The sequence below is a fragment of the Centropristis striata genome, chromosome 18 (assembly GCF_030273125.1).
Source record: "Centropristis striata isolate RG_2023a ecotype Rhode Island chromosome 18, C.striata_1.0, whole genome shotgun sequence".
Taxonomy (NCBI): Eukaryota; Metazoa; Chordata; class Actinopteri; order Perciformes; family Serranidae; genus Centropristis; species Centropristis striata.
Genome location: NC_081534.1, coordinates 7,864,405 through 7,876,095, shown reverse-complemented (window position 1 = coordinate 7,876,095; position 11,691 = coordinate 7,864,405).

Genomic DNA, 11,691 nt, shown 5'->3' with positions numbered 1-11,691 from the left:
TGGTTGGGTTCATTCATTTCAATACAAAATGAGAAAAACCTCTCGCTTTATTTATTACCTCAGAACATTTTTTTTAGGACAAAACTATGGTCTCAATCGCTAGTAAAAAATCTTTTTCAAGACAATTTGATCTTAATAGTCTAAATAATGGCCCCATTTAGAAGAAAATAAATTAAGAATCATAATTTGGGGCGTGGCTACTTTTGATTGACAGGTCACTGAAGGCGAGCTGTCATCAGAAGAGAACGGGAGAGAAGAAAAGCAATGCGTATGCAGCATAGACATAATAAAGATTATTATATTTATTATGTCTACTAAACTTTGACCCTTTCACACTGTATTTTCATTTAATGACAGTTTACTTTAACATTTTGTTCATTAAAAATGTCTTGTAAAGTGTTTGGTTGGACTAACAGACACTCCAAGGAGGCGCTGTTCATTTTTCTGAGGTACGTAACTTACATTTTGTTGTTTTTTGCTAGCCAAAACTAGCATCCCAGTTAATGCTCCAGTTAATGCTAACATGAATTAGCAGGTTGAGGTGTAGAGAGGCTGTAGTCAGTGATCAGATCCCTCTCCTCCTACACAGTCCAAATATGGTCTGTTTCCCGTTTCCGAAACAAGATGGCAAGTGTAACACCGAACTTGATGCCTCAAACAGGCAGTCCACAGACCAATGGGTGACGTCATGGTCACTACATCCATTATTTATACAGTCTTTGGTTTCATGTCACTAATGTGGGTGCAAAATAAAAACCACTAAAGTGGAACATTGAACTTGTGCGCATGCTGTCATCTCTATCCTTGTTTCTTAGAAATGTTCGGCCAATGAATGCTCTACATAATTTGTGCATTCTATTAAACAGTCCTATACTTGTGCATTTCCCATGATAATAGAAGAACAGTTAATAAATGACAGTCATTAAGCATTAATTTCCAGGCTTGTATGATTTCTTGACATTTGCCTCCAGCAAATAAGGTGCAGTGAACAAAAGGAAACAAATTAACCATCTCTGTTTGAGTAGGTTTCTTGTGTGCCACGTACAGATGTAAACAGTGCAGTATGCGCCTTCTTCTTCGTTGACATGAAAAGAATCTATTCCTGTAGGTAGTGTTTACTCAGTTCTCTCCAAGGAGTTTATTCAAATGATTTTCACATGTAGGTTTGTTTGATCTAGTGAAGTGAAGTGGATTTTGTTGTTTCACCGAATAATATACACCAATATATTACTCTTCTTCTTACTCAACTGGTGAATGTGATGGTAATTGCTGAAGTAGCCTTTAACATGTATAGTATTTGTTTTTAACACAATCAAAGCCACACTTAGATTGGGGGTAATGAGATTTACATTGATGATTCCCTTATTTAATGGGCAAATTTATGTTTAATGCATTTCAAGAGTGTGTTGTCTACTGTAATAATCTTTACTGCATGCTGCTTCATTAGACGTCCTCCACAGCTTGATTAAACACAAGTGTCTTATATCTCTACAGTATTCTCTTTCTGTCCCATGAGAGATAGTGATCTGAGGACAGAGGAGAGATATCGCCTTTGTGGTGGCAGAACGTCAGAAAAAACGAGATCCAATCTTTCTTTCTACCTCTCCCTCTCTCTCTTAGCTCGGGACAGATAGGGCTGATATATTGCACATGCAAGGTCTCACCAAGATCCTTTTCAAAATATGCGATGCACGTAGATGATAAAGTTGAAAGCAAGTGTATTAGAGCAGATATCTCATAACCAGGAGATAACTCACATAACTTGTGACAAAGATTGCAGTTTGATTAGACACAGAGATTGTTTTATTGATCTCGGCGCTTCCATCTGATCTGATAAGACTGTTAATTCAAAGCGTCCCATTAAACGATGTAACCTTGCTGCCTAATGTGAAAATCCACTCTTGTGCTTTAGCGTGTAACCGTCCATTAAGCTGAGAGGAATTACCAGTGGTGAAATGGAACCAAATGCATTTTCTTCAGTATGGTACTTCAAGGAGAAGAGTGTAGGTTTCAGTGGCATCTTGTGGGGAGGTTGCAGATTGGAACCAACTGAATACCTGTCCCTTCACCCCTCCCCTTCCAGCAGCAGCCTACCTGTGGTGGCCTTCAGGTAATGTAAAAACATAAAAGGCCCTCTCTAGAGCTAGTGTTTGGTTTGTCCATTCTGGGCTCCCGTAGAAGCACAGCAGTACACAGGCTATTCTCATGAATGGTTGTATTATGTTGTAATACAGTACAGGCCAAAAGTTTGGACACACCTTCTCATTCAATGCGTTTCCTTTATTTTCATGACTATTGACATTGTAAACTCATCAAAACTATTAATGAACACATGTGGAATTATGTACTTAACAAAAAAGTGTGAAATAACTGAAAACGTGTCTTATATTCTAGTAAGCAAAGGGTGGTTACTTTGAGGAATCTAAAATAAATGTTTTCAGTTATTTCACACTTTTTTTGTTAAGTACATAATTCCATATGTGTTCATTCATAGTTTTGATGCCTTCAGTGAGAATCTACAATGTAAATAGTCATGAAAATAAAGAAAAACGCATTGAATGAGAAGGTGTGTCCAAACTTTTGGCCTGTACTGTATGTATTCCTAAAAAAAAGTAAATGCACTTAAATGTGTAGCTATCCTACAAAATTTTGTCCAGTGACATAGCAATATAGAATGACATGCTTCACCGTGCCCTTGCTCATCCGGAGGAAGCTGGTGCTTATGTGAGAATCATATTCTTTGATTTTTCAAGATTTCTGCAGGTTCAAGCCCCTCTTCAGCCAGTGAATACCTGTGGGGTGGACATGGAGGTGGTGCCAGGTTCTAAGTATCTAGGTGTATACCTGGATAATAAGTTGGACTGGTCCCTAAACACAGACGCTCTCAACAAAAAGGGACAGAGCCGCCTCTTTTTCTTCTTGAAGCTCAGATCTCTGGACATCTGTAGTAAGATGCTGCAGATGTTTTATCAGTCTGTGGTGGTAGTGTGTTGTTTTATGCTGCAGTCTGCTGGGGAGGCAGCATCACACACAGAGATGATCAGACTGGTCTAAAAAGCTGGTTCTGTGGTTGGAGCCAGGTTGGACACACTGGAGGAGGTGGTGGAGAGATGACCTGTCAACATGTTCCAGGCCATCTTGAAATACCCAGATCATCTGCTACACAAAACCTTTATGGACCAAAAAACAGCAGTGGACGGCTCCTCTCTCTCTCTGTTGCAGGATTCAAAAGATCCATCAGGCTGTCTTATTCTTCAAGAGATTCTACCAGACTAACTGAATTTCCCCTCTAGGATAAATAAAGTAATTTTGATTTGATTTGATTTGATGTAGGTCTCCTTAACCCTATAAAGCCAAGTGTATCATATTAGATACAGTAATTTTTGAGACCTCTACATCATCAAAAACCTGATGTATACATGTGTTGAAGATAAACAAACTGAGCAACAAATTGCACAAAAATATCAGATGTAGCAAAAATGATATGCAGGTTCCATGAGTGGATCAGTTATTGCTGCATTAAAAAACTTAATATCAGCTGATGTATGATGTTGTGTTATATGGAAAAAATATGTATTTTGCATGTATGAGGAAAAAGGAAAAGTCAAAGTCTTAATAGGTTAAAAATGTTAGGTTTTATATTTTTTTGTTAGTTCAAGAAAAACAATCTGTGAGCAACAAATTGTACAAAAAGACCTGATGTATCAAATATGATACAAATTAGAATTCATATATGCAATTTATTTATTTTTTAAAATTCGTCAGCAGGTTAATAAGCACTCGGTTTTTAAAAAAAAATAATTTTCTGGCAATTATTTCATGGTTCAGGCAAAGGTATAGTTCAGAATTTTGGACATTATATTGTCTGAAATACCTGACAGTAGTGTCATGAATGCAAATTTATTTGCTTACTTGCCACGCACTGTGTCTGAGTTCTGGCCCATTCCGATCATAGAATAGATGGTTACGGCAAGCTGGCAAGGTTAAGAAAAAACAAGGTTTGACTTCACAATTGTGTACAGGCTCGTATGCTGTACTGGGTGCAGAACATAGTAATATTTGTACTTGCTGTCATCTGTTTTTTCAAGAAATAAAATAGTACAAAGTGAAGTTAGTTCCTGGTATGAACACGGACCACCGTTTTGTGGTGAAAAAAGTAACCCTTTTAGTGTACACGTAGTTTTGTGGAGTAAAACCTTGCAGTTTCATTACCCTGCCAGCTTGCTGGAACTATCTATTCTATGTTCGGAACCGGACAGAACTCGGATACGGGTTCTTGGCAACTCGGCGAATAACTTTGCATCTACTACACTACTGGCAAGTATTTCATACAAGTTAATGTCCAGAATCCTGAACTGAGCAGGAGAGTTGGTTGGTGGAACAAACCAACCTACTTTCACCCAGTAGAGCGATGAAAAGGTCAAAACTCCATGCAAAACTTGTTGGAAGTTATGCATGGAGGTAATCCCGTTCTTTTTCCCTAACCTTAACCAAGTAGTTTTGCGGCATAAACCTAATCAAGTCATTTAGTTTCTCAATGTTCACAATGTGTTTAAAACAGGGATCATACATTTCCATGTGATACGACCCTTGATGCAAAAGTTTTCGTATGAAACCCTTCAAACCTGTTTCACAAAAATACATTCAGCAGAACATGGTGGGCTCAGTGGAAGAGGAACCACTACTTATGTAGATAAAAAGGGCTCATTCTTAGTTAACAGAAACACGATTGTTAGTTACATTTGATTGTAGACTGTAGAATGAAAACAGAATAAATAATGAATGTTGTATTTCATTTATGACAATAGAGACCCTTAAATACTACACACTACTTTTCCTCAGTTGCACTACATTTTATAGGGAGATATTGCACTTTTTACTGCAACGCTGTGATAGCTGGACTTACTTGTTATTTATATTTTTGTGCAAATTGTTCTTAGTAAAACAAAATATCAATTTCTCTTCACTCATTGGTGCCTGAATTGTTGTGCAGGAGTACCCTTACTTCCAATTTTTATTACCATTTTTATTTGGCTGATTTTTATTCCACAATAGGCTCTTGATTAGGATTTAATTGGTGAAACCAAGAATCTCAATGCAAAATTCAGCACTTGTAAAGGGAAACATCTGCCAAAAATAATTTTTCATAACAGAAGAATAGAACTAAAATAAAAAGTAACAATTAAAAACAGTTATGACATTTGTTATAAATGAATAGAGCCTTAACAAAATGTGAAAAGTGGAGTAATGGAGCTGATTAATGGAGTTAAGTCATCTACAATCCCACAGAAAATTAGACAAAAAGCAATATAACATGTAGGCGAGCACACCAACATGGATAAAAGGTAGGCTGACTGTAACATTATTATGGTCATGGTAACTATGCACAACAAAGATGGTGACTGTGGCTGAAGTATTAAAATGCTTACTATTTACAAATTGAAAATGCATTATGACAAGACGAAAAGTAACAAAAATCAAGTACTAGTTACTTTGATCCTTAAGGGAAAATTAGGTGACAGTTGGTCCTATTTTAGAATTTTAAAAATATAGACATAGAAACATTGTAAGAAAGATACAAATAATAATCACTTTTTCAAAATATGTACATTATACTGAAATATATAACAATACAAGAACGCTTTCGTAAAAATAGAAATAAGTAATACATACATAGCCTATTAAAAAATAAAAAAACATAAAGTTGGTATAATTTTGTTTTCAGACACAATCCTCTGTTAATCCTGGTTTCATTTTCATTGTGATATGTTTGGAAGAGATTGATTAACAAAGTTTTGAGAAGATATACACTTTATCTGTCAAGAATAAATAACATTGTCACAATCATTTCATGGAAAGAGGTAAAAAATATATTTTATTCCAACTTTATGGGCGACTGTAATATGTCAAAAGACTAAAACTTAATCAAAAGCAGAGGCATAAATGAGCAATGCCTTTTTTTTTTTTAAAAGAAACATTTTGAGCATTTTTAAACAACTTCGTTAAAAATATTCTAACTGGTAGCAGTGCACCAAGACTACTATTATTATATTAAGATGATATTGTTAGAATTATATGAAATATTATAAAGATTTCTTTAGGAAATTTAGGCAGAAGGGTTTAGTAAGTTTGAAATGTCTGCAGATGAAACAGCCCAATTGTTAAATCAACAGCTCCACCAACTGCAACTCAAATTCAGCTTACACTCAATCAATAATGCCTTAGTGATAATATCCATATATACATAACACTTTGAAAGGAGCTATTTGGCATAAAATGTATTTAAGTACATCTTGCTGATAATACCTGTATACTTGAAGGGGTTGTGAATATTTCTGCCTCGTGTATTACAGTAAAACCTCCAGGAGCATGCAATATGACGCAAGCATACACATCACAATTACAGCTCGCCTGAAAACTGGGAAGGCGAACAGTTAATGTTCCCGGGCGCTCACCTAACAATCGACGCCAGGGGTCATTAGCATTCACGGCGGCTCCCGGCTTCCCCTCACCATCGGTCCCACTTCATCAGTTAAACAGCGAGCTCCTAACCCTGGCTTTGTTTGGTGGGAGCGTCCATGTCTGATAAGGGCCCCCCTGATATGGCTGACATCATTAATCACCAGCACTGTGGGAGGACACGGTGGGCAGGTTGAGAGCAGCGAGTAGCACCGTCTCTCCCTGTGGATCCTTTTTAACGGTGCCATGCTCCTAATTAATAGAGCCGGCCCTCTCTTTGCAGATGTACATCAAAATGCATGCAGGGAGAGTGGTAAATAATGGCAGGCAGACAGGGAGTTTACAGTTCTCCGTCGGAGACATGCAGAAAGCGAGAGATGGAGTGGATCAGAGAGGAGGCTGTGTGTTTATACTGTACGTGGAAGATAAAGATAGAGAGCCTGTGGAGAAGAGAGACGAGACTCAGTGGACAGAAAACTGATATTGCCAAGTACGTGAAAGGTGGAACCGCAAATGTCAGCACCATCGATAACACCGCCTTGTTGGTGACCATTTTTCGTCTTCACATTAAGCACCCAGGAGGGCAGTAAAAACAGTTGAAGTGGGGAGAGATGAAACATGGGGCCAAAGCTTTAATTTTACTGCTCAAGCACGCTGCTGGAACCAACTTTTAATTGCCTGTTACAGATGATGGATAAAAAAAAAGAAGTGGGGCAGGGTGTATTTATGCACAGCTTCGTCAGTCAACCGGCTTACACTTAAACTGTTTATATCACCCTGTCACTATGTGATCGTTAAACGAGCCTTGGACTCAAAGAAAAACTGTTTGCAGTGATAAAAATAGGAGTGAATATAGTTATTTTCTCCAGCCATAATTGTGTTACTTCTTTTAAATGGATGAATGCCTGAATCAGTGTTTTTGCATCAGGATAAAACACAGGAGATTAGATTTTAAAAAGAACAACACAAAAGGCAGATGCAAATTGCTTGTGTGTGCAGGTGCGAGCATAAAAAAAGGTGTTATATAACATATCCCCCCACTTAGCATATATATATATAAACAAAACACCGGATAGAAGATGTGTTACCAAATGCAGGAAATGATGTTTCCCACTTCAGGGTTTTTCCTCTTGAGAGTTAAGGCTTCCTATCTCCATACTAATGTCCCTGCTATACTCATAACCGCTACTGTCACGGCTTAAATTAAGGGCACTTAGTCATTACCCACACCTGAGGAAAATATATATATATAGCTTGTTGTAAAAAAAAAAAAAAAAAAAAGATGCTCTAGTCAGAACAAAATGAGGCTCCTCATTACTCACTTGTAGTTGCCAGGTACACACCCCACATTTTATTATTTCTCCTGAGTCAGATACCTTAGGGTTTGTGTTCCAGGTAGAATATTATTGGCAGCAATAACAAAATTTAAATGTAATGAAATATCACTCAACATCATTTATTCAGTAAGACTTCGTCCCCACGGGTATTTGCAATTGTACGGTCGCAACAATCAGTGTTTGATCAACTTATAACTGGCAGAAATTGAACAAAAATTGCAGCTATTTTTCTGCATTTATAGTAGCCAACAGTATAATCAGAATTAAAGTAGTTGAAATACACAACTGTGTTCATAGGTTGCCAAACAAAAAAGCTTTGTTTCTGTAATTGTGTCCAATCACATTCTCTGTAGTAAGCCATTTTCTTCCCCCAAGCATTTTGGTGTCAGAACTGTTCACCACTTGTCAATACAGAGATTTTTTTTATTTTGTTTTCCTTTTTTGAATTTAAAAAGCTAACAAACTTGCTAACTGCTTGCCAACAAGCTCAAAATTTGTAATAGTATGTGAGGGACCGAGCAGAAAGTTAGAGAAAGACACATGGCTTCCTGCAAATAATATTCTTTTTAAATTTCAAAAAATCAAAAATAGTTACAAAATAATCAAATAAATAGTCTGGGCCCAAAATCACCAATAATGAACTAAACTAAGACAGGGATTTAACAGAAAATGAACATCAAGACTGGTCTCAACACAAAATGGGGAGGTATATAAATGATATTGTGGCTGATCAGGCCATGTTCACACATAAGGTAGGTCAGACAACAGACAATTGACAAACAAATCGCTATAAACAAACTATAATAATACATGCCAGCCTAATGAAACCTAGTCAAACTAATAAATAAAAGAATAACTATAAGAAGGAAAATAAAATAATATCAAAAGAAAGAAAGAAATCAAAACTCTATCTCCCCCCATGATGCAGGAGGAACATGGTTTAACCCAATTGGCAGTCATTCTCTTAAAAGAGAGAGCGATTCAGCTGAGTCTTCCTTTTCCCAGCCAGAGTGACGCCTCAGCAGCAACACCCAGGAACTGGTCACTCAAAGAAGACTGAATTAATGCAAGGACAAGATAACTTAATAAAATTACAGAAATGTATACATTGAAAGTTAACTAAATGTGTGCACACAAATAGATAACTCATATAAAGTGTATGTCATATTAACTAAAAATTAGGGCCGGGACTCGATTAAAAAAAATAATCGAATTAATTAGAGGCTTTGTAATTAATTAATCGAAATTAATCGCATTTTAATCGCATATAAATATTTGACCTGAGAACAGTGAGAAGTAATTTTTTTCACATGGATTTTTAGTATACCATTGAATAATGACTGGATACGTAAGCTTAAGCAACAAAAATATGGTTTATTTTTATAAGTCCAACAAGACCAGTGCAAGTTTTGCCATTAAGTATAGCGATAGCATATTTATAAATATAGTACATTCCATAAATCCAGGTAGCCTATAGGTAGGTAGACCTTCTGTAAACTACAATACTTTGGTTTTTTAAGTAAAACGCAATCCATGCTAGCTACCACACTAGCCGCTAGCTGCTATATGTTTAGCATTGAGGTGATACTTGAGGCTGGATGTGCTGCGGTGATATGTGAATTCCTTGTTGCATAGCAACACAACCATGCTCTTATCGACGCTTCCATCCGTTGGTTTTTAGTAACAAAATGTCCCATCATCCACGGGGCCAACCAAAGCGTCTCATCAGCTTCTTCCTTCATGTTCACTGTGGTTTGTTGTTGTCTGAAGTCATCAACGCTAGTTGGTGCTCCAGTATAATCGGTCCGCCTGAAACTCATCCAGTGTGAAACGTTCCGCGGTGCCAAAATAACTGCAATTAAAATGCGCCATTTTTTTTTACGTGTTAATTTTTGTGTAATTAATTAATCTTAATTAACGCGTTAAAGACCCGGCCCTACTACAAATGTGTCCAGTAATTTATTTGTAAATATAATGAAAGATTAAAAAGGGAACTTGGTGTGAAAGAAACAAAGAGTTACCACCATTTTACTGTGTGGCTGCAGGTATGGCCAGCACACATTACCAGCAACTGAGGAGGTAAAGTGGTGCAACATGGCTAGTAAAGTTTCTTCCATTTAGGACACTTCAGCTCTCCATTCCTCCAAAGGTCAGCACTGTCAGTACCGCTAGCAATTGGTCAGTGCAAAAAAAGTGTTTGAAAAATGTGAGTGATTGACTTCTTTTCCTGCAAGTGAATAGCTGTGAAATTTCAATGTGCTGGTGTTACCAGGCCTTAATACATGTTGTTTTTGGTTTAAAATTTACTCTTGAACAAGAGGCAACAGATAAAAACAATTTTTTATACTCCTAACGTCCTTCCGACTGTGGAAAGTTCATCTTCTCTGACCTCTGTCTTAGGAGAAAGCCGTACTTTCAGGGGTTATAGAAGTGCAGACTGGCAAGTCAAGTGGCCAACTACACCTGCAGCATTTAGAGAACATCTTCATCATCTGGAAAATACATCTGCAGCATTAACAAAACCTCTTCACTAACCTGAGCACACATTTGAAGCATTTGGAAAACATCTTTACCAACTCCCCTACAGTCACTACAAATCTGTCAGTTAGAAAATTACATTTTTATTCAACAATGTGTATGCATGATTCAGATATAATTGCAAATATCTGTTTAACTAGCATTAGCCCTTTCTTATTTTTATTATATGTGGATTATGCGATCAGAATAAACAGCGAACTTTCACCCAGGAGAACAGGTTTGTGTCCCGTGTGAAAACAAAATTAAACGACTTTTTATGTAACCCCCCGTTATTCACGCAACTTACGCAGTTCACAGTTTGTGAATCACATTTTTTAACTTAACTAACTTTTTTTGCGTAACATACGTGGTTCACGGTTTGTAAATTACATTTTTTTTTTTACATAACTAACATTTTTCCGCAACTTACGTGGCTTACAGTTTGTGAATCATGTTATTCTATGTAACTTACATTTTTTTACATAATTTCGGTGGACATTTATTTACTGTTTAAACTGTCTTTTATAATACCTTACCAGGACGTTTTTTGCCCTAAACCTAGGTCAGTGGTTTGTAGCCTAACTTCACAGAAACTGCAGCCTTTTATACAACCACAAAACCTTACGTGTATGTATAATGATGTGTGCGCTATTTGTAGAACGCCCCACTCTGTACCGTGAGCCGCAAAATGCTTATATGGGTCATTTTGACAAATGCACATATGTGTCGCTATGGGTGGTCTATTCTGTCGTTTAGGCTGGAGATGTTGGAGAAGATGTTGGAGAAGATGTGGAGATGCTGGAGATGTCTGTTAAATTGGTGAGGATGTGTCTTTATTTGCTTGTGCTGTGTCTATATGGATGTGATTTATTAATATGGAGTGCAGTGAGCTTTCGGGGCCACCATACTGTGTGTGCGGATGTGAGATTAAAGGAGACACTGATGAAACGATTTCTTTCTGTTTGTAAGCATGCTGAGAGAAAACAGGCAGCGGGATGCTTGACACCCAAAACCCCTGCGCCATGGGAGGGCCCAGCGTAGAGTGTGAGTAATTATATGTGTGAGTACTTTGCTGCCCTGTAGCTTCTCAGCACCCACTTTATAATGATCACCACAGACAAAGTCACACACATACACACACACACTAAAACCACATTCATATTGTTGCAATCACTCTCTCGGGTGCGCTAATTATGGCAATCAAGAATCGATTTTCGACTGCTGTAACATGCATGTTGCCTGGTCTCGTGTTTTAACAAATGGGATAAGTTTTGTGGGTTCAATGTCTGTGATAGTCACAATATACACAGTGGAGTTATTAGGTCATTTATCTTCTAGTCCTGAATTGCGTATACATCTCGTTCTATTTCTGACTTGG